Source organism: Staurois parvus, unplaced genomic scaffold (assembly GCF_062004578.1).
Source record: "Staurois parvus isolate SC_StPar_1 unplaced genomic scaffold, SC_StPar_1.0 ptg001329l, whole genome shotgun sequence".
Lineage (NCBI taxonomy): Eukaryota > Metazoa > Chordata > Amphibia > Anura > Ranidae > Staurois > Staurois parvus.
The window spans coordinates 1029217-1052161 of record NW_028319125.1 but is presented as its reverse complement, the minus strand read 5'-3'; the positions used below and the strand labels follow the sequence as shown (position 1 = coordinate 1052161).

General features: G+C 44.3%; 1 protein-coding gene across 1 annotated transcript in view; it reads right to left on the bottom strand.

Annotated features, from left to right (window-relative positions):
• The window catches only part of TNFAIP2 (TNF alpha induced protein 2), a 114143-nt gene extending 102632 nt beyond the window's left edge, over positions 1 to 11511 (bottom strand). Inside the window, exon 1 of the mRNA XM_089661361.1 lies at positions 11333 to 11511. The gene's annotated coding sequence lies outside the window, so the exon portion shown is untranslated. The remainder of the gene's footprint in view (positions 1 to 11332) is intronic.
• Between the last annotated feature and the right edge of the window lie 11434 nt (positions 11512 to 22945).

Sequence of the window (22945 nt, the reverse complement as noted above, 5' to 3'; positions counted from 1 at the left end):
AACCGGGACAAGACAGGCAGGGGTCAGACTTACCATTTGTGCAAACCAAGCAGCTGTGCAAGAGCCATCTGAGACTTAAAGGCCCATTTATAGTTACATAATAGGTAAGGCTGAATAAAGACAAAATTTAACGTCTGTGTTAAATAGTTACATAGTTAGTCTGGCTGAAAAAAGACAAAAGTCCATCCAGTTCAACCATTAAAAAAACAGTTGTTATTGGGTACATTACAATATTTTCTCTATATATCTTTAATGTAACATTTTTGTTTCTTTCAGTTGATTCATTTGTTTTCTTGCTTTTGTAAACAATTGAAGAAAGCTTCATTGTAATTTTCTTTCATGATAAAATCATGACTATTTTGATCAGTTGTCGAGGGGCCCTTAATTGGTGCGGGGCCCATAGACCAGTGCCTACTCTGCCGAATTGTTAATCCAGCACTGAGCAAGAGGGGGGTCTACAAGTAGACCAAGGATACACAGAATGAGAAATACAATATGTTGTAACAGTATAAATCAGCCAGGAGATGAGAACAGGAAAACATTGTTGGACCTCTGGGGTAGGTTCAGGATCTACAGGACAGCAATATGGTGCAGCAAGGATATAAAAGTCCACAGGGTAGAAGAGGGGGATAGTAAAGAGGAAGGTCTGTGGGGCAGCAGTATGGCACAGCAAGGAGCAGGGTCCATAACAGGGGCGGACTGACAACTCATGGGGCCCCCGGGCAATAGGGCATCATGGGGCCCCTGTGTCCTTGCCCAAACTCAAAAAAGCCTATGCAAAAGGTACCAGGGGCATCTCATGGGGCCCCCTACTGACCCCGGGCCCTCGGGCAGTGCCCGAGTTTCCAAATGGTCAGTCTGCCCCTGGTCCATACATACCTCCTAACTTTTTGAGATGGGAATGAAGGACACCTATTAGCAAAAGTATGTAGGCACAGGGCACACCCCCTGCCACACCCCCATTAAATGAGAATTAAACAAAAAAAAAATTTGTCAAACCCACAAATGCTTTTTTTCTTACCACTACTATTCCTTTATACTGGCTTTAGAAGTTTACAAATGCAGCAATTTAGAAATTGGATAAAAGATTTAGCACTGGGAAATGCTTTTTGAAAGTTGAATACTGCATCCTATATACAACTAAATAGAATGAGGGACAAATGAGGAAGAAAGAGGGACAGAGGGATTTTGTTCCAAATCAGGGACAGTCCCTCGAAATCAGGGACAGTTAGTCCAAAGAGCAGCAATGTGGCACAGAAGAGGGGGAATAGTCCACAGGGCGGCATATGGCACAGAAGAGGGGGAATAGTCCACAGGGCAGCATATGGCACAGAAGAGGGGGAATAGTCCACAGAACAGCAATATGGCACAGAAGAGGGTGAATAGTCTACTGAGCAGCAATATGGCACAGAAGAGGGGGGATAGTCCACAGAGCAGCAATATGGCACAGAAGAGGGGGAATAGTCCACAGAGCAGCAGTATGGCACAGAAGAGGGGGGTAGTCCACAGGGCAGAAATATGGCACAAAAGAGGGGGAATAGTTCACAGAGCAGCAATATGGCACAGACGAGGAGGAATAGTCCACAGAGCAGCAATATGGCATAGAAGAGGGAGAATAGTCCAATGAGCAGCAATATGGCACAGAAGAGGGGGAATAGTCCACTGAGCAGCAATATGGCACAGAAGAAGGAGAATAGTCCACTGAGCAGCAATATGGCACAGACGAGGGGGAATAGTCCACTGAGCAGCAATATGGCATAGAAGAGGGAGAATAGTCCACTGAGCAGCAATATGGCACAGAAGAAGGAGAATAGTCCACTGAGCAGCAATATGGCACAGACGAGGGGGAATAGTCCACTGAGCAGCAATATGGCACAGACGAGGGGGAATAGTCCACAGAGCAGCAATATGGCATAGAAGAGGGAGAATAGTCCACTGAGCAGCAATATGGCACAGATGAGGGGGAATAGTCCACTGAGCAGCAATATGGCACAGAAGAGGGGGAATAGTCCACAGAACAGCAATATGCAACAAAAGAGGGGGAATAGTCATTGGATTCAGGAGTTGCAATCACCTCCATGGCCAGAGGTGTATAAAATCAAGCCCCTAGGCATGCAGACTGTTTCTACAAACATTGGTGAAAGAATGGGTCGCTCTCAGGAGCTCAGTGACTCCAAGCATGGTCCCGTGATAGGTTGTCACCTGTGCAATAAGTCCATCTGTGTCATTTCCTGGCTACTAAATATTCCACGCTCAACTGTTAGTGGGATTATAACAAAGTGGAAGCAACTGGGAGCACCAACAACTCAGCCACCAAGTGGTAGGCCACGTAAAATGACAGCGTGGGGTTGGCACATGCTGAAGAGCACAGATTAGCACAACAACATTGCGTAGAGAGCTTCATGGAATGGGTTTCCATGGCCGAGAAGCTGCATCCAAGCCTTACATCACCAAGTGCAATGCAAAGCATCAGATGCAGTGGTGTAAAACACGCCGCTATTGGACTCTAGAGCAGTGGAGACGTGTTCTCTGAAGTGACCAATCACACTTCTCTGTCTGGCAATCCGATGGACATGTCTGGGTTTGGTGGTTGCCAGGAAAACGGTACTTGCCTGACTGTATTGTGCCAAGTGTAAAGTTTGGTGGGGGGGGATTATGGTGTGGGGTTGCTTTTCAAAGTTTGGGCTTAGCCCATTGGTTCCAGTGAAGGCAACTCTTAAGGCGTCAGCATACCAAGACATTTTGGATAATTTCATGCTCCCAACTTTGTGGAAAGAGTTTGGGAATGGCCCCTTCCTGTTCCTACATGACTGCACACCAGTGCACAAAGCAAGGTCCATAATGACATCGATGAGCGAGTTTGGGGTGGAGGATCTTGACTGGCCTGCACAGAGTCCTGACCTCAACCCCATAGAACACCTTTTTGATGAATTATGCAGGCCATAGATGGGTCCAAAATCGGCCGAAAATTCGTCCGAAAGAATAATCAGATCGTTAGCGGGTAAATTTGTCGGCCGTTTTTTGTGATTTTGACAAATTTTTTTAATCAGTTATATTGGAAAAAAACTGGCCGATTTTGTCGATCGGCTGATTTTCACGGCAATGATGGACAAATCGGCCGATCTTTTTACCGATTAAAAAAAATGCGCATGAGCCGTGACCTGCAAGAAGAAGAAAAAGAAGAAGAAGCTGAAGACAAAGAAAAAGAAGAACATCTGTATCTATTTGTATCCATTTTGGATACAGAAGTTTCCATTTGGATACAAATAGATACAATGTTGCAGCCGCAATACTTTTAAAGGTCAAAAATAATAGCGGAGTGTCCCTGCAGAGAGCTCCGCTATTATATTTGACATTTAAAAGTATTGCAGTTGCAACATTGTATCTATTTGTATCCGAATAGAAACATCTGTATCTGAAATGGATACAAATAGATACAATGCTGCAACTTTGCTATACTTTTAAATGTCAAATATAATAGCGGAGCTCTCTGCAGGGACACGGCTATTATATTTGCTGGCCATAGATGGGATGAAAATCAGCCAATTTTTTTTTACCAATGGTGGTAACGTCGGCCGATTGAACGACCGATTTTTCATTTTTAGAAAAAAAAACAGTCGGTTTTCGCCCCGTCTATGGCCTGCATTAGAGTGGAGACTGCGAGCCAGGCCTTCTCGTCTGACATCAGTGCCTGACCTCATAAATGTGCTTCTGGAAGAATGGTCCAACCCTCCCATAGACACCCTCCTAAACCTTGTGGACGGCCTTCCCAGAAAAGTTGAAGCTGTTATAGCTGCAAAGGGCGGGGCCAACTCAATATTGAACTCTATGGACTAAGACTGGGGGGCCATTAAAGTTCATGTGCGTGGAAAGGCCGGCCGACCAATACTTATGGTAATATCGTGTAGATTAGCCCCCGCTGCTGCCTCTAAACTCAACATGCTACAAGTTGTACAGTCTCAGTGATCACTGGGGGAGACTGAGAAGCTGCGTTCTTTTACCTGAATCACACTAATGACATTATTCACAGATTGCACTTCTCAGCCTGGACAAGTTAATTTGTCTGGATCCCGAGGATAGCTTTTAATGATATAATGTAATTCTTTTTTAAAAAAAAATATACAATTGATCTATATATTGGGACATACCAGGAATCAGGCATGCATATTCGTAAAGCTACAGAAAATTACTGCGAACGTATCAAATGCTGGAATAATATGCACTAACAAGGATATTAAACATTAACCAGCAATTAGTTATGGATTGCTGATCGCTCACATTTTTAGCAGTCTGACCTGAACTGTAATGGTCAGCTGTATCTGGGTATAACCAGTAAGGACAGACAAAGACTTGTTTGGTTAGTTATATGACATGCTGTTCAGCTATGTGACAACTGGTTGGACCTTTTCTATTTTTCATTATACATATACATGGCCTGTAAGGGGATGGGGGTGTGAGGAGCTGGGCCAGCACAGGAAATAAGTAGATAATCTCAGAAGAGGAAAAGTAAAATGTTCTGCAACACCTAGGGCCCAATGAAGAGCAGTGTTTAGGGCCCATTGAAAAGCAACACCTAGGGCCCAATGAGGAGCAGTGTTTAGGGCCCATTGAAAAGCAATGCTCAAGGTCCTTGAGGAACAGTGTTTAGGGCTCAGTGAAATGCAATGCCTTGGCCAAGTGAGAGGCAATGTCCAGGGCCTTTGAGGATCAGTGTTGAGGGCCAAGTGTGAAGCAATGCCTAGGGCCTGGTGACCTAGTAAGGAGCAATGTTTAGGGCCAGGTAAGAGACAAGACATAGGGCCCACTGAGAAGCAATGCTCAGAGCCCTGTGAGGGGCAGTATTTAGAACCCAATGAGAAACAACATCTAGGACCCAGTGAGAAGCAATACCTGGAGTTTGGTGACAAGCAACGCTCAGGGCCATGTGAGGAGCAGTGTTTCAGGCCCAGTGAGGACAAATAACAAGGGCCCAGCCAGTGTTTGGATCCCAGTGAAAAGTGATGTCTACGGCTCAGTATACTACAGTGTTAATGGTCCATTGAGAAACATTTTCTTGGACATGTAGTCCACCAGCCCAGATCTAATTATGTCCACATTATACAGTGAATATAGAAAAGAATCACCCCCCTTTAATAATTGCTTTGCAGCCTGAAATGAAGACAGACACCGTTTTTGTTTTATCCAGCTGAATTTACTCTATATAAAATCTAATTGAAGCTATAGCACCAACATGTCAGAAAAAAATAAAGAAAATTCAAAAACAGAATCAATGAGTTGGAAAAAGGATCACCCCCTTGTGTCATTATTTTGTTGAACCCCTTTTGCTTTAATTACAAACTTTACAATAGTTTGTTGGGATGTGTCTCTACTAACTTTGCACATCTAGACTTAAAATAAAATGTAATGGTGACCATTTGTGGACTGCAGGCTTCAAGTCATTCCACAGATTATCAATGGGGTTTAAGTCTGGGCTTAAGTCTGTGCAATTTATAACATCCAAGTGAAAGATATAACTCCAGCATATCAGAAAAAAAATTCAAAAACAAAATCACTGAGTTGGAAAAAGGATCATCCCCTCTCCTAAAAATGGCTTATAAACTCAATCAGTTGTAGCTAATCACCTTCTCAATGACACACAAAGCCATTTGACTTTTAACTGTGATCAGCTGTGGTCATTTTGATTAGCTCAGCATTAAAAGAGCTTTCCTGGAGCATTTCAGTCCCTGGTAGTGCAACTGAAGCAAACAATTAACTATGGGTGGCAAGGCGTTGTAAAAAGATCTCTGGGATAAAGTTATAGACAGACACAATCAAGAGATGGATACAAATAAAATTCAAAATCAATGCCTAAAATCACAGTAAAAGCAAAGTCTATTATTAAGAAGTGGAAGGTATTTGGTACAACACAGACCCTCCCTGGATCAGGACGTCACTCCAAACTGGATGAAAGAGTCAGGAGGAAGTTGGCCAGAGAAGCAACCAAGAGGCCTACAGCAACTCTGACGCAGTTGCAGGAATTGATGACAAAGAGTAGTCGTGTGCATATGACAACAATATCACAAATTCTCCACAAATGTGGCTTGCACGGGAGGGTTGCAAGAAAAAATCTGCTCCTCCAGAGGGCCACATGCAGTCACCACTGAGCTTTGCCAGAACACACCTTGAAAATTCTGAGGCCACATGGAAAAAGGTGTTATGGTCAGATGGGGCAAAAATTGAATGATTTGGTCTCAACACTAAATGACATGTCTGGTGGAAATCCAATCCAGCTCACCATCCAAATCCCACCATTCCTACAGTAAAACATGGAGGTGGGAATATCATGTTATGGTTGGTTCTCTGCAGCACGGGCTGGAGCACTTGTCAGGATAGAAGGGAAAATGGATGGATGAAAAATACCATCAAATTCTTGAGGAAAATCTGCTGCCCTCTGCCAGAAAGGTGTCAATGGGAAGAATGATCACCTTCCAACATGACAATGACCCAAAGCACACAGCAAGAATGAGCACACAGTGGTTGGAGGAGAAAAAGCTGAATGTCCTTGCATGGCCTATTTGTATTATTTTATGTAAGATTTATATAGCACCAACAGTTTGCGCAGCGCTTTACAAAATGAAGGTAGACATTACAGTTACAATACAATTTGATACAAGAGGAAACAGAGATCCTGGCTCGTTAGAGCTTACAATCTAGTCAGAGCCCAGACTTAAACCCCATTGAAAATCTGTGGAATGACTTGAAGCCTGCAGTCCACAAATGGTCACCATCAAACTTACCTGAAGTTGAGCCGTTCTGCAAAGAAGAGTGGGAAAATATTACAAAGTCTAGATGTGTAAAGTTAGTAGAGATACATGCCAACAGACTAAAGTTTGTATTTAAAGCAAAAGGGGGTTCAATAAAATAATGACACAAGGGGGTGATCCTTTTTCCAACTCAATGATTCTGTTTTTGAATTTGCTTTATTTTTTTTCTGACATGTTGGCGTTCTATCTTTCACTTTGATGTTATAAGTTGCACAGACTTAAACCCAGATTTAAACCCCATTGAACATCTGTGGAATGACTTGAAGCCTGCAGTACACAAATGGTCATTTACAAATTTAAATACAACTGGATAAAACAAAAACTGTGTTTGTCTTCATTTCAGGCTGCAAAGCAACAAAATGTGATTATTTTAAAGGGGGGGCTGATCATTTTGTATACTCCCTTTAAAAACATCATGACACTATAGATATTTCCTATGCTATATAATGAGCACAACTCTGACCTTTCTTAAACACTCAATTTTAGGGAGGTTAGATTGCACTCCTGGGATATAAAACTTAATGGATGCGGACAAGTGTGGAAATTCCGAGGAAGCTGAACATTATTTTTCTCATTCCTGACATCTTCCTTAAACAGCTTTTTTGTGCTTACCAGGCAGGAATTTCCATCTTTTCCACTGGGACTTTAATTAGCTTTTTGCATCTCTATCATTAGCTTTGCTTTGTTTTGTTAGTGAGTCATTGAAAAGACAGATTTATCCTCAAGCAGCAATGGCTTACCCATTTCACTCTGGCCGTGCTTGGCAGGAAGTCCATTCTTACCACACAGGCCGCTGTATAGCTCCAGAGATCAACCGCATCAAACAAAAGGCTTTTCATTGTCCAGAATGACTACAGGATATTTCCAGTATGTACACATCTTAGGTATTATTTATTGTAACATTATTACTTTTAATGAGCATTAATGAAAGAATCAGAAGGCAAAATCACTATCAAACCGCATGTCTGGGGATTAACAAGTGTATGGCAAAATGCAAAAGGAATCCAGTTCCCATGTTAAAGTGTAACTAAACCCAAAACCAAAAACATAATGTATTGCAGTTTACTGCTTCTTAGATGAAGCGGCTGCATTCGTTTTTTTTTCCCTGACTTTATTTATGGAGCAGTGTTTAGGGCCCAGCAAGAACCAATGCCTAGGGCCCAATGAGAAGAAATCCCTTGAGGTAAGTGACAAGCAATGCCAGGGCCCTGTGAGGAGCAGTGTTTACAACCCAATGAGAAGCAAAGCCTAGAGCCCAGTGAGAAGTGAAGCCTAGGACCCAAAGAGAAGCAAAGCCTAGGATCAAGTGAGAAGTGAAGCCTAGAGCCCTGTGAGGAGCAATGTTTATGGCCCAGTAAGAAGCAGTGCCCAGTGTCCAGTGAGGAGCAATGCCCATGGCCCTGTATGGAGCAGTGTTTCAGCCCAGAGAAGACCAATACCAAGGGCTCAGTGAGGACCAGTGTTTAGAGCCCAGTGAAAAGCAATGTCTAGGGCCCCATGGATAGCAGTGTTTATAGCCCAGTGAAGAATAATACCAAGAGCCCAGTGAGGGGCAGTTTTTGGAGCCCAGTAAAAAGCAATGCCCTGTGAGGAGCAGTGTTTAAGGCCCAGTGAGAAGCAGTGTTTAGGGCCCAGTGAGAAGCAATGCCCATGGCCTTGTGAGGGGCAATGTTTTGGGCCCAGTCAGTAGCAATGTCTAGGGTCCATTGAGGACCAATAGTAAGAAGCAGCACCCAACTTACAGTGAGGAGCAGTGTTTAGGGCCCAGTAAGAAGCAAAGCCCAAGGCCCTGTGAGGAGCAGAGTCTATGGCCCAATGAGAAGCAACGTCTAGGGCCAAGTGAGGACCAATACCAAAGGCCCAGTAAGGAATGGTGTTTGGAGTCCAGTGAAAAGCAATGTTTAGAGCCCAGTAAAAAGCAATGCTTAGGACCCTGTGAGGAGCAGTGTTTAGGGCCCAGTGAGAAGCAAGGTCTAGGAGTTTTTTTTTCATGCCTTTAAACTCAATATCAGCGTTAGCCTTTGTGGCCATGCACATTAGGCATTTAGATCTATATTTTAGGAGCAGTTTTTAGAGTCATTAAAAAAATGCCCAAAGTTTTGAGAGGGGCGCATGAATGGAATTTATGCGTCTTCGCACGTATGAATGAATATTCTAGCCAATAGAATGAGTTTATGCTCATACACTTCTAAACACCAACTATACCCCTGTAAGTGCGTGTACATTGGCGACATTAGAGGCATTTTTCTGGTAGCATATTTGGAGCACAAATTCATATTGCCGGGTGCATGTAGCCTAAAACACAGATAGCTATTTGTAGTTCTGCAAAAATCCCCGCAGTTTAAAGAAGTTTGTATTAGGATTATAGAGTAATTGTGAGAAAGGGTAACAACTATTATGTCATGATATAAAATATTACAATGGTTATTGTTATTGCTACTGCAACTCTCCTTTTTTTTAACTGACTACTAGATCAATGGCTTTCCACAATGGTGGTGGAAGGCGAGGGCTGACTGGCAGCTTTTGTCCCAGGGGACAAGTACAACCCAGAGGCCCATGGTGCAGCAACTTGGCAATCCTCCTATTCTCCCTCTTCCTTGCCTATTCCTGACCCCCATCCCAGGCTGAGCTCGACGCAGTGGGTGACCAGGGGCTGCAGGGGGGAGCTCGCTCAGGGCTCAGGAGAGGAGAGCCTCAGGTGGGACATGGAGCCGGCCTCTGCTTGGACGCGGCGTACACCATCCATGCTTGGAGGACAGTACTCAGTCCTCTTCCTCATCCCGCACTCTGTAGGACACCAGTGTGGACTTTTTACTCCTTTTCACCAGAAAGCTTCTAGGCATGTCCACGGCAGAAGCAGTGCAGCCTTTTTATGAGGCGTCAGAGCGGCCCAGGGGGGAATTGCCCCCGACTCAGTCCACCCCTGGTGGAAGGGGTGGAAAGACTTGGAATGTAAGCTGGCCATAGATGTATCGAGAATTGGCCAGTTCAGCAGGGATCAAATTTTGATCCATCCTTGGCCATTGCCAAAAAAAAATAAAAACCTTTCTGGCTGAAGTTGCATTTTCATTTCATGCCAAAAACATGTACATATCATAGTTGTAACTGGATCTACACTTACTAGGTACACCTTGCTGATACTGGGTTGGACCCCCTTTTGCCTTCAGAACTGCTTTAATTCTTCCTGGCATAGATTCAACAAGGTGTTGGAAACATTCCTCAGAGATTTTGGTCCATCTCCTAGATTGTAAGCTCCAAGGAACAGGGCCCTCCTATCCCTCTTGTATTGAACTGTATTGTTGCTGTACTGTCTCCCTCCATAATGTAAAGCGCTGAGCAGGGGCGGACTGACAACTCATGGGGCCCACGGGCAATAGGAGATCATGGGGCCCCTGTGTCCTCGCCTACACTCAAACCACACCCAAAAAAGCCTATGAAAGGTACCAGGGGCATCTCATGAAGCCCCCTACTGACCCCGGGCCCTCGGGCAGTGCCCGAATTCCCAAATGGTCAGTCCGCCCCTGGCGCTGAGCAAACTGTTGGCGCTATATAAGTCATGTATAATAATAATAATATTCAACGCATTAAATTCAAACTACTAACACAGACATGCAAAGCCATTCATAACGCTGCCCCAAACTACCTCACCGACCTGATACCCAAATACCACCCTACCCGTAATCTTCGCTCCTCACAAGACCTCCTACTTTCTAGCTCCCTGGTCTCCACCTCCCACGCCCGACTGCAGGACTTCTCCAGGACTTTCCCCATCCTCTGGAACTCACTACCCCAATCCATCAGACTGTTACCTACCCTCCCCACCTTTAGGCGCACCCTGAAAACCCATCTCTTCAGGGAAGCCTACCCCGCCCTCACCTAACAGCCAATCTCCTCCACTCCTCCTATTACTCCATACCCCACAGCCACTTCCTTCTGTACCTCTACCCCCTCCCTCCTAGATTGTAAGCTCCAAGGAGCAGGGCCCTCGAACCCCTCGTGTATTGTATTGTTACTGTATTGTCTCATGTACTGCCCCCCACCATAATGTACAGCGCTCAGCAAACCTTTTAGCGCTATATAAATACTGTATAATAATAATATTGACATGAGTTACTGTTGCCTTTCTATCATTTCCAACCAGTCTGCCCATTCTCCTCTGACCTCAACTAGGCATTTTCGTCCACACAACAGCCACTCACATGATATTTTTTTCTTTTTCGGACCATTCTCTGTAGACCCTAGAGATGGTCGTGCCTGAAAATCCCAGCAGATCAGAAGTTTTTGAAATACTCAGATCAGCCCGTCTGGCACCAACAACCATGTCACGTTCAAAGTCACTTAAACCCCCTTTCTTCCCCATTCTGATGCTCGGATTAAACTTCAGCAAGTCGTCTTCACCACATCTAGATGTGTTACCAAGCAATTGAACAGGTGTGCCTAATAAAGTGCCCGGTGAATGTGTATCTGCGAAGTAGTGCCTTTTAAAACACAATGGATTTAGATGATTAGAAGTGCTAAAAACATCTTACCTGATGGAAAATCTTCTTCATATTACTTATGTTCCAGCATTTGAAATAAAGAATTACAAGCCCCTCACAGCTGACCCCAGCAGTGACTGCACCCAAAGCTCCGAACGCGTATTATTTATGGTCTACGTTGTAAACATATAGACCAAGCCCCGCACCCAGGAGCGTCTGGTTCAAGCTGACAGCTAAAGGACAAGTGCTGTTAAGGGCGATACAATGTCCCAGCTCCAGGGGCTCCAATTACGTGTCTCTGGCTTGCGTACAGTAAGGTTTTAAAGAACTAGTAACCCATGGACATGGCAATTTCTGGTCAATTTCAACCACTTTCGACTGAATAAAGAATGGAACGTATGATCAAAAGTTGTCTAAAAAAAGAGTCATCTATGACCCACGGGGCTGATTGACTTGAATTCAATCCATTGGGCTTGGCTGAAAATAAACAGGTTCTTTTAAAAAAAAATCAGCTTAAGAAAAAAAAAAACTGCGGCAATTCCATCAATTTTTTCTGTTGCGTTTGTTCAAGGCAATTTCAATCTCATCTCGGTACGGTCAATCTAAATCACTAATCTCTTAGATTGTAAGCTCCAAGGATCAGGCCCTCCTAACCCTCTTGTATTGATCTTTACTGTTGCTGTATTGTATCACGCAGGGGCAGACTCACCATTTGGAAAATCGGGCACTGCCCGTGGGCCCAGGGTCAGTAGGGGGCCCCATAAGATGCCCCTGGTACCTTTTTCATAGGCTTTTTTGAGTTTGGGCAAGGACACAGGGGCCCCATGATCCCCTATTGCCTGGGGGCCCCATGAGTTGTCAGTCCGCCCCTGGTCTCACGTTATATTGTAAAGTGCTGAGCAAACTGTTGGCGCTATATAAATCCTGTATAATAATAATGTTTGAATGCTCAGGATTTTGATTCCAGCTCAGCTGAAGTGGCTGAAATTGCAAGAAATATTAGGTTACTCTAGGTTCACACCTAAGCGTTTTCCGCAGCATTTTGCAGAAACGCACTACAGTCCATTTAACATGATTTCCTATGGGACACCTTCGCGTTTTCACCAGGTGCGTTTTTTGGAAAGGGTCAGAGACATTTTTGAATGCAAAAAAGTAGCATTTTTGGTTCTATAGACTTCAATGGAAATTCTGCAGAAAAGCATGGAGCGCGTTTTTGCTGCATTTTGCGTTTTAAATCTGCCTAGCAACAAGAAACATAAAGTTAAAAAAACGCAAAACGCATCAAAAACACAGCAAAAATGTGTAAAAACGCATGTGTAAAAACACAAAATGCACAGCAGAGACTGATCAAAAGCATAGGTGTGAACCTAGGTGGAGTAGAATTAATGAGAGGAAATGTCATTATAGGCTATTTGATCCACATGTTGGAAATGGAAGCACTCCGAGATATTAATAAAGAACTACTGTTCACAGGACATTCACCTTAGGTTCATACCTAAGCATTTTCTGCAGCACTTTGTGGTTTGCAGAAACGCAGTACAGTCCATTTAACATGATTTCCTATGGAACATGTTCACATTTGCACGTTTTCACCCAGTGCGTTTTTCTGGAAAGGGTCAGGGACTTTTTTCAATGCAAAAAGTTACGTTTTTGGCTCTATAGACTTCAATGGAAACTCTGCAGAAAAGGATGTATGGAGCTTTTGCTGCACTTTACCGCGTTTTTGATGTGTTTTGTGTTGCATCAAACACGTAGGTGCAAAACCGCAACACAAAACGCAATGCAGAAATGGGTCAAATGCAATCTGCATAAGTGTGAACCTAGTCTTAGGGTGAGCAGAAAATATATCTGGTATAGGCAGGGCGGACTGACCATTTGGAAACTCCGGCACTGCCTGAGGGCCTGGGGTCAGTAGGGGGCCCCATGAGATGCCCCTGGTACCTTTTATATAGGCTTTTTTGAGTTTGGGCAAGAACACAGGGGCCCCATGATCCCCTATTGCCCGGGGGCCCCATGAGTTGTCAGTCCACCCCTGGGTATAGGCATCACCTGGTATCAGCGCTGCTGTTAGAAACCGTGGGGCCCCATACAGCCAACCTGAAAGGGCCTCCCAAATTTTTTTAAAAAAAATTATAAATGAGCACAGTGAGTGATCGTTCCTGATCACTCATTGTGCTCATTCAAGAAAGGAAAGGGCTGGAAAATATGACATATTGACGGACCCTTCCCCCACTCTCCATCCTGATTAATCCTATTGTGTGCTTGCTGTTGCCAGTGGGAAGGAGAGGAGGAAAGGTGGCAGTACTGTGGGGGCACATGGGGGGCCTAGGCAGTAGGGGAAATGTATGGAGCACAGGGAGAGTAATGCATGCAGTAGGAGGAGCAATTACTGGGACCGATCCCCTGTCTGACTGTCTCTGCTTCAGCTGAAAGTCAGTGCTGGGAAGAGAAGAAGCCAGCTTTCAGCTGCTGCAGGAAGAGCCATAAAAGGGATCTGTTCCAGTAGTTGCTCCCCCAGCCATGCCGATCACCCTCCCTGCCAGGGGCGGACTGACCATTCGAGCACTCGGGCACTGCCCTAGGGCCCGGGGTCAGTAGGGGGCCCCATGAAATGCCCCTTGTACCTTTTTTATAGGTTTTTTTGAGTGTGGGCAAGGACACAGGGGTCCCATGATCCCCTATTGCCCGGGGGCCCCATGAGTTGTCAGTCCGCCCCTGCTCCCTGCCCACATCCAATTCACCCATCTGCCTAGGCCCTCTGCTGGCCTGGGCCCCATACAGGAAGACTGGTGCTACCACCTTATCCCTGGCCCTGCCTGGTATGACAGGACACGTGTTGTCTCTGCTCCACTTTTAATCATTATACTGTAATGTAAGTTGGACTCCAGTTTCTTCCCAATTTTCCCTTCCCTTGACCCACGTTTCCTTTTTCATTTTTTCCTCTTTTAAAATTTTCTGTAATATACAATATAGCTAGTAGGACACCAGCCTGGGGGCCGAAGATGGCCTTCAGTTTTCTTTTATCCCTAGTTCACATCTGTGCGGGTGGTGCCGCTGGGGATCCACACAGAAATCCGTGCAGCCGCACCACCCGCAAAAAAAGGAATGCGGTCCCGCGGGCGGGTGCCATGAATTCTAATGGCACGCCGCCGGCAATAGAAATCGCAACCGCACTGGGAACCGAGGTTCCCGTGTGGGCTGCATTTTCAAAAGAAGTTTAGGGACTTCTTCCCTGCATGTTCTGGGGCAAGGGAGTCCATTCAAATGAATGGGCTCTTGTGGCCGTGCAAAACGTGGCCTGCAGGAACGCGGGGATGTGAACCTAGCCTTAAGTCCTCATGCACACGGGATGTTTTTCCAGCGGCTGTTTTTGGCTTTTGATGTTTTTTTTACAGCCAGTAAACCACCCAGCATGTTATCCTATGTGTCCATATACACACAGACTGTAAGTAACGTTTTTTGGCTGGGACGTTTTTTGGCTGGAAAAAAAACCCAGGAGTAGTGGGTTTCTAGAGGAGTTTTTTTAGCTGTAAAAATGCTTGAACGCTGAAAAACGCTGTAAAAGGTAGTAAAACCACCGTTTTGGATGTTTTGTTGATCAAAAAAAAATTGGGGGAGGTAAAAATAAAACTAAAAAACCATAAAAACCACAAATGCGGAAAAATGGCGCTAAGCACGGCAAAGCGCTGCTAAACGCTAATGCAAAAATGCTAAAAAAGCTGAAGTTTTTAACGTGACTTTACACAGCTAACATTACCAGCGTTATCAAAACGTCCCAGACTGATAACTCATGGGGCCCCCAGGCAATAGGGGATCATGGGGCCCCTGTGTCCTCACCCACACTCAAACCACACCCAAAAAAGCCTATGAAAGGTACCAGGGGCATCTCATGGGGCCCCCTACTGACCCCGGGCCCTCGGGCAGTGCCCGAGTTCCCAAATGGTCAGTCCGCCCCTTGTCCCCTGTGCATGAGGACTAAAGGTCCGCTGAGTTGCAGGGCATATAGTAAGGTTAGCATAACCACTTGAGCTCTGGAAGATTATAACCTCTTCATGACCAGGCTATTTTTTCTATTCAGCACTATGCTATTTTAACTGGCAATTGCGCAGTCATGCAACACTGAACCCAAATAACATTTATATCATTTTTTTCCACACAAATAGAGCTTTCTTTTGGTGGTATTTGATTGCCACTGAAGTTTTTATTTTTTATTATATAAATAATAATAAAAAAACAACTTTGAAAAAAAAACAATATTATAAAACATCCAATAATAAAAAAAAATCCAATTTCTTCATAAATTTAGGCCAAATTTTTTTCTGATACATATCTTGGTAACCAAAAATCCCAATAAGTGTATATTTGAATTGGTTTGTGTGAAAGTTATAGCGTCTACAAACTATGGTATATATATCTGAAAATTGATCCCTCCTGATATAATGACAGTCTGTCTCATTTCTTGAGTCCGTAAAATGCATAAAGGACAGTACAGATGCCCCCCAAATGACCCCTTTTTGGAAAGCAAAGAGTCTGAAAAGTCTGACAGTGGAAAAATTAGTTTTTTTTTCAAATTTTTTTTTTACATGCTATCACCAGCGCAGTACAGCGTCATCATATGACTGGTATGGTGGCCTTCAGAGATATTGACTGGTGACAGTACATTAAAAAAATATAATAATTTTTAAATTATTTTTTATTCAATTTTTTAAAATATTTTATTTTTGTTTGTTTTTTACATTTAAAATTTTTTTACATTTTTTTTTACATACTTTTACTTTTATCAGAGTAGTTCAGTGTCACCATAGTAACACTGTACTACTCTGGGGGGTGGTGATTTGAGGATTTTTTTTTACACTTTGAATGAGTGTCATGACAGCTGTGATTACTAGTGATCTGTGATTGGCTACAGCTAATCACATGGTACAGGGTGCTGTGATCTCCCTATGTACCATGTGATAGCTTGATAGATGTAGGCCACACATCATAGCTCACTAGTTTAGGAAGCAGATCTGTTATGAATGAGATTCATTCATAACAGCTTTGTTGACATTGTGATCATGTGAGCGCATAGTGAGCCGCTCCTAAGTCCATGCAAGCACAATGATGTACTGTGGGTGGTCGGTAAGTGGTTAAGAATTGTTTGGTGAAGTGTTACCCCTGCCTGATGATGTCTGCATAGTTTCATCTATGATGATGTCTGATTGGTAGAAGAGCAATATGGGACCAATATGGATCATATACAAAGGTAAGTGACCCCCCTGAACATCACTGTTGGGATGGCTTTTCTACTCTCACTATGTAAGAGGCACTATTCCTCAAAAATATAAAAAAAGTTTACTATCTGCGCACAGTGCCTATTCGATCAAAACAGAAAAAGAAAAGACAAAGAAAAAGAGCCTAATGCAACTCAATATTGGATATACTGAGTGAGTTGGATATCCAATTATTGGATATATAGTGAGTGAGTGCACTGTCTCTTTAAGACATAAAGCGCATAAATATCAAAAATACATAAATAAATCAATAAATATATGATCAATTCATCAAATGGTTGCAACTTCCTAGCTGAGAAAGTGCTAAGTGCAAACAGTGTATTGCCTCTTTAAATGGAAAGTTGCATGCAATATTTGCCTAATTTATCACCAGAATTCATAGACATTAATGTGCTCATAGAGTGCTCAAAGTTATTGCACTATATGAGCACATTAATGTATTTGAATTTTGGTGATAAATTAGGCAAATATTGTATGAATACTTCCATTGACACCAACAGTTTGGCACTATTTCTTCTACTGATACCAATGATGGGGCACTCTTCCGCCCACTAATACCAACCAACAGATACTCTTCCTCCCACTAATAACAATGATAGGGCAATATTTCTCCCACTGATACAAATGATGGGACACTATTCCATCCACTGATACAAATGATGGGACACTATTCCTCCCACTGACACCAATGATGGGGCACTATTCCTCCCACTGATACCAATGATAGGGCACTATTCCTCCCACTGATACCAATATTCCTCCCACTGATACCAATGATAGGGCAATATTCCTCCCACTGACACCAATGATGGAGCAATATTCCTCCCACTGATACCAATATTCCTCCCACTGATACTAGTGATGGGGCATTATTCCTCCCACTGATACCAATGATGGGGCACTATTCCTCCCACTGATACCAATGATGGGGCACAATTCCTCCCACTGACACCAATGATGGGGCTCTACTCCTTCCACTAGTACCAATGATGGGGCACTATTCCTCCCACTGATACCAATGATGGGGCTCTATTCCTCCCACTGATACCAATGATGGGGCTCTATTCCTTCCACTAATACCAATTATGGGGCACTATTCTTCCCACTGATAGCAATGGTGAGGCACTATTCCTCCAACTGATAGCAATGATGGGGCACTATTCCCCCCACTTACATCAATGATGGGGCACTATTCCTCCCACTGATACCAATGATGGGGCACTATTCCTCCCACTGATACCAATGATGGGGAAATATTCCTCCCACTGATACAAATGATGGGGCACTATTCCAACCACTGACACCAATGATGGGGATCTATTCCTCCTACTGACACCAATGATGAGGCTATATTCCTCCCACTGACACCAATGATGGAGCTCTATTCCTCCCACTGATATCAATGATGGGACACTATTCCTCTCACTGATACCAATTATGGGGCACTATTCCTCCCACTGCTACCAATGATGGGACACTATTCCTCTCACTGATACCAATTATGGGGCACTATTCCTCCAACTGATACCAATGATGGGGCACTATTCCTCCCACTTATACCAATGATGGGGCTCTATTCCTCCCACTGATACCAATGATGGGGCACTATTCCTCCCACTGATACCAATGATGAGGTACTATTCCTCCCACTGATACCAATGATGGGACACTATTCCTCTCACTGATACCAATGATGGGGCACTATTTCTCCCACTGATACCAATGATGGGACACTATTCCTCCCACTGACACCAATGATGGGACACTATTCCTCCCACTTATACCAATGATGGGGCACTATTCCTCCCACTTATACCAATGATGGGGCACTATTCCTCCCACTGATACCAATGATGGGGCACTATTCCTCCCACTGATACCAATGATGGGGCACTATTCCTCCCACTGATACCAATGATGGGACACTATTCCTCTCAATGATACCAATTATGGGGCACTATTCCTCCCACTGATACCAATGATGGGACACTATTCCTCTCACTGATACCAATTATGGGGCACTATTCCTCCAACTGATACCAATGATGGGGCACTATTCCTCCCACTTATACCAATGATGGGGCACTATTCCTCCCACTGATACCAATGATGGGGCACTATTCCTCCCACTGATACCAATGATGAGGTACTATTCCTCCCACTGATACCAATGATGGGACACTATTCCTCCCACTGATACCAATGATGGGGCACTATTCCTCCCACTGATACCAATGATGAGGTACTATTCCTCCCACTGATACCAATGATGAGGTACTATTCCTCCCACTGATACCAATGATGGGGCACTATTCCTCTCATTGATACCAATGATGGGGCACTATTCCTCCAACTGATACCAATGATGGAGCTCTATTCCTCCCACTTATACCAATAATGGGGCACTATTCCTCCCACTGATACCAATGATGGGACACTATTCCTCCCACTGATACCAATGACGGGGAAATATTCCTCCCACTGATACAAATGATGTTGCACTATTCCTCCCACTGACACCAATGATGGGACACTATTCCTCCCACTGATACCAATGACGGGGAAATATTCCTCCCACTGATACAAATGATGTTGCACTATTCCTCCCACTGATACCAATGATGAGGTACTATTCCTCCCACTGACACCAATGATGGGGCACTATTCCTCCCACTGATACCAATGATGGGGCACTATTCCTCCCACTGATACCAATGATGGGGCACTATTCCTCCCACTGATACCAATGATGGGGCACTATTCCTCTCATTGATACCAATGATGGGGCTCTATTCCTCCCACTGATACCAATGATGGGGCACTATTCCTCCACTGATACCAATGATGGGACACTATTCCTCCCACTGATACCAATGATGGGGCACTATTCCTCCAACTGATACCAATGATGGAGCTCTATTCCTCCCACTTATACCAATAATGGGGCACTATTCCTCCCACTGATACCAATGATGGGACACTATTCCTCCCACTGATACCAATGACGGGGAAATATTCCTCCCACTGATACAAATGATGTTGCACTATTCCTCCCACTGACACCAATGATGGGGAGCTGGAATTGCTCGGACTCATGCTCCGCTCTTCTCACTTGCCAGTGGGGTGATCCTTTTCTTTCCGTCCATAGCTTGGAGCGGCACCATAAGGTATACTTTATAGTATACCACAAGGTATACTAGGTGCAAATGTCTCTTTAAATCAAAACTTTAACTGTCCCATGATGCGTGCCTGTAGGCGTGTAATAGGGACCTCAGTCCTGTGTCTGCGGTAGAAATCTTGTCCTGCACCCACATGTCTGTTTTGGATAAAGCAACCAGTGATCTCAATGGTGTGACAGCTGGCTTTCATCATGTGTTAGTTTCAGAATGACTGACATCTAGGCAGCACAGGAAAAGTGACATGATACTGCACACCCATATACATAGACCACAAGAAACTGCATACTTACCCCACCTTATACCTACAGGGATGTGTACAGACCATAGTTTATATCAGGGCAAGAGAAATACAACAGAACCATTCCATTTCTTATTCTCAGTGTCTTTAAGAGTTAATAACACATATAAAGCGTATCTAAGCCCAAAAATGTAATATACCATTCCTTAGATGTGGTGGCCAGAGGCATCTCTAGGGTTGGTGTCATCCGGTGTGGTAACACTGGTGTCACCCCTCCGACGATCCCCACAGGATGGATCAGGTCTGCGGATTGACCATAATGGATCGGAGTCCATCTTGCGGGGATCATCGGCTTGCAACCTATACGGGGTTAACCGATTTTTCAACATCGGTCCGGTCTGCACATGCTCGAGAAGTGTTGTCAGATAGAGGAGGTTCCTGCTATCATGGCCGCATATCCAGGTTGCAGAAAAGTCCCGGATTTTGCACAGCCTTACCTAGATCAGTTAACCCCATATAGGTTGCAAGCCGATGATCCCCGCAAGATGGATCGGATCTGCGGATTGGGAGCATAATGGATCGGACTCCGATTCATTATGCTCAGTCCGCAGATCCGGGTATGGGGTGTGCACACACGCGCTTCTTACCTATGCCACTATTGGCTCCTTGGCATGTCAATCACTGGGTCCCAGCCACCGATTCTCAGCAGGGACTCTGTAGCTCTTCAACTCTTCCGGGAATTCTGTCCACAAGGTTTAGGAGGGTGTCTATGGGAAGGTTTGGCCATTCTTCCAGAAGCACATTTGTGAGGTCAGGCACTGATGTCGGGGGAAGAGGCCTGGCTCACAGTCTCCGCTCTAATTCATCCCAAAGGTCTTCTATCAGATTGAGGTCAGGACTCATGACTGGTACGCAGTCATATTGGAACAGGAATGGGCTAACCCAAACTGTTCCCACAAAGTTGGGAGCATGAAATTGTCCAAAATGTCTTGGTATGTTGCAGAATGAAACCCATTCCATGAAGATCTCTATGCACTGTTGTTGTGGTAATCTGAAGGCCACACCAAGTTTGGAGGTCTTTAGCTATTGACTCTGCAGACAGTTGGTGACTTCTGCGCACTGTGTGCTTCAGCATGTACTGACCCCGCTCTGTCATGTGTTGTGGCCTACCACTTGGTGGCTGAGTTGCTGTTGTTTCCAGTTGCTTCCAGTTTGTTATAATCTCACTAACAGTTGAGCGTGGAATATTTAGTAGCCAGGAAATGTCACGGATGGACTTATTGCACAGGTGGCAACCTATCACAGGACCACGCTTGAATTCACTGAGCTTCTGAGAGCGACCCATTCTTTCACAAATGTTTGTAGAAGCAGTCTGCATGCCTAGGGGCTTGATGTTATACACCTGTGTCCATGGAGGGGACTGGAACACCTGAATCTAATGATTTGGGGGGCTGACCCAATACTTTTGGAAATATAGTGTATGTATACCACCGTGCCTTATTGTACCTCTTTTTGTACTGTACATTGCTTTTTTACGGCTACTGGCTGTATACACTGAAAATGTTTTGTTTCATTTTCTTTCAAGTATTGTATGTCTGAAAGTTTAACCTCTTCACGTTGAAATATGCGGCCTCTCGGCGGCTGGGCCTTGAGGCCCGAGCGGCCGCATATTTGCACACCATTTGTAAACAAACATGTGCTGAGACGCTCCCAGCACATGTGTCGGCGTCCCACAGAAAGGTCCCGATCTCTTCTTTGCGATCGGGACCTTTCCGATTGCCGTGACAGCCAATCACAGCGGTCACATGACCCTAAATCCCGCCTCATCAGAACCCCCTTAAAGGGTCGGGAGGCGCTGATGTGAAGGGGTTAATAAAGTTTTACTTTCTGATTAAAAAAAAAAAAGAGGAGACAGAAAACATGCTCACTTGTTCATTCCCAGTTCATTGTGAGCTTGTTGGTTGTTAGTCTCCTGGAGACACACTACAAATCATTAGAGCTCCCTCTAGCAGCAGCCTAGTAATAGCATTACTGGGAGGTTTATTCATTTACTTGCTACGTAGGCAGTGACGGATTACTAAATAGGCAGAAAAGGCGCTGGCCTATGGGCCTCTTGCCATTTAGGGCCCCTTGACAATGGATAAAAATATTAATTTGATCTTGAAAGAAAATTCCAATGAAGCTTTCCTAAATTGTTTACCAAGGATTAATTACTGTATTAATGTAATGTACCCAATGACAACTTAAAGTACATAAACCATAGACATCCTGTTCACATTACAGTTTTTCTCTTAGAAGGTCAGCTTCTTTCAGCTGTCAGTTTGTAAAAAAATGTTGCAGTCTGGGTATGTGAAATGTACAGTAGTGATGGTCATCTCTATCTAGTGGCCGATGTGCACACTACTTAGTTCAATGTTATCCCACTAGAGTGCATGCATGAGAAACCTCCAGACACCTGTGAGAGGGCTCCAAGGTTTTGACTGCCTAGGGGCCACTAGAGAGTTTAATCCAGAACTGTTCTAGGTACAAAAGAAATCTGTTTAAAGTGTTAGTAAACTTTTTTTTTTTACTTTTACCTACAGGTAATCCTATAATAAAGCTTACCTGTAGGTAAAATGAGTATCTCCTAATCGAGCTTCGTGTAGGAGATATTTGCTCTTTCTGAGAGCCGGCGCTTTGAAGGAATGGCATACCTGTGCCGTTCCTTCAAAACAGTGTGCCGTGGCCTGGGACTCCCAGGTTCATTAGTGACGTCATCGTGGCTTGGCCAGTCAGACGGCCGTAGCTTGCAAACCTGGAAAGAAGACCTGGTGAAGATGGAAGCCTCTTCAGTGGTGACAGAGCACCTCTGGAGGGCTTCATTTTATGGCAAGTCCTTCCTAATGTGCTAGGCTGCTGTGCAGTCTAGCACATTATGACATTATCTTGCAGGGGATTTTTTAATTTTCTTTTTTTAGCTGCGGTTTACCACCGC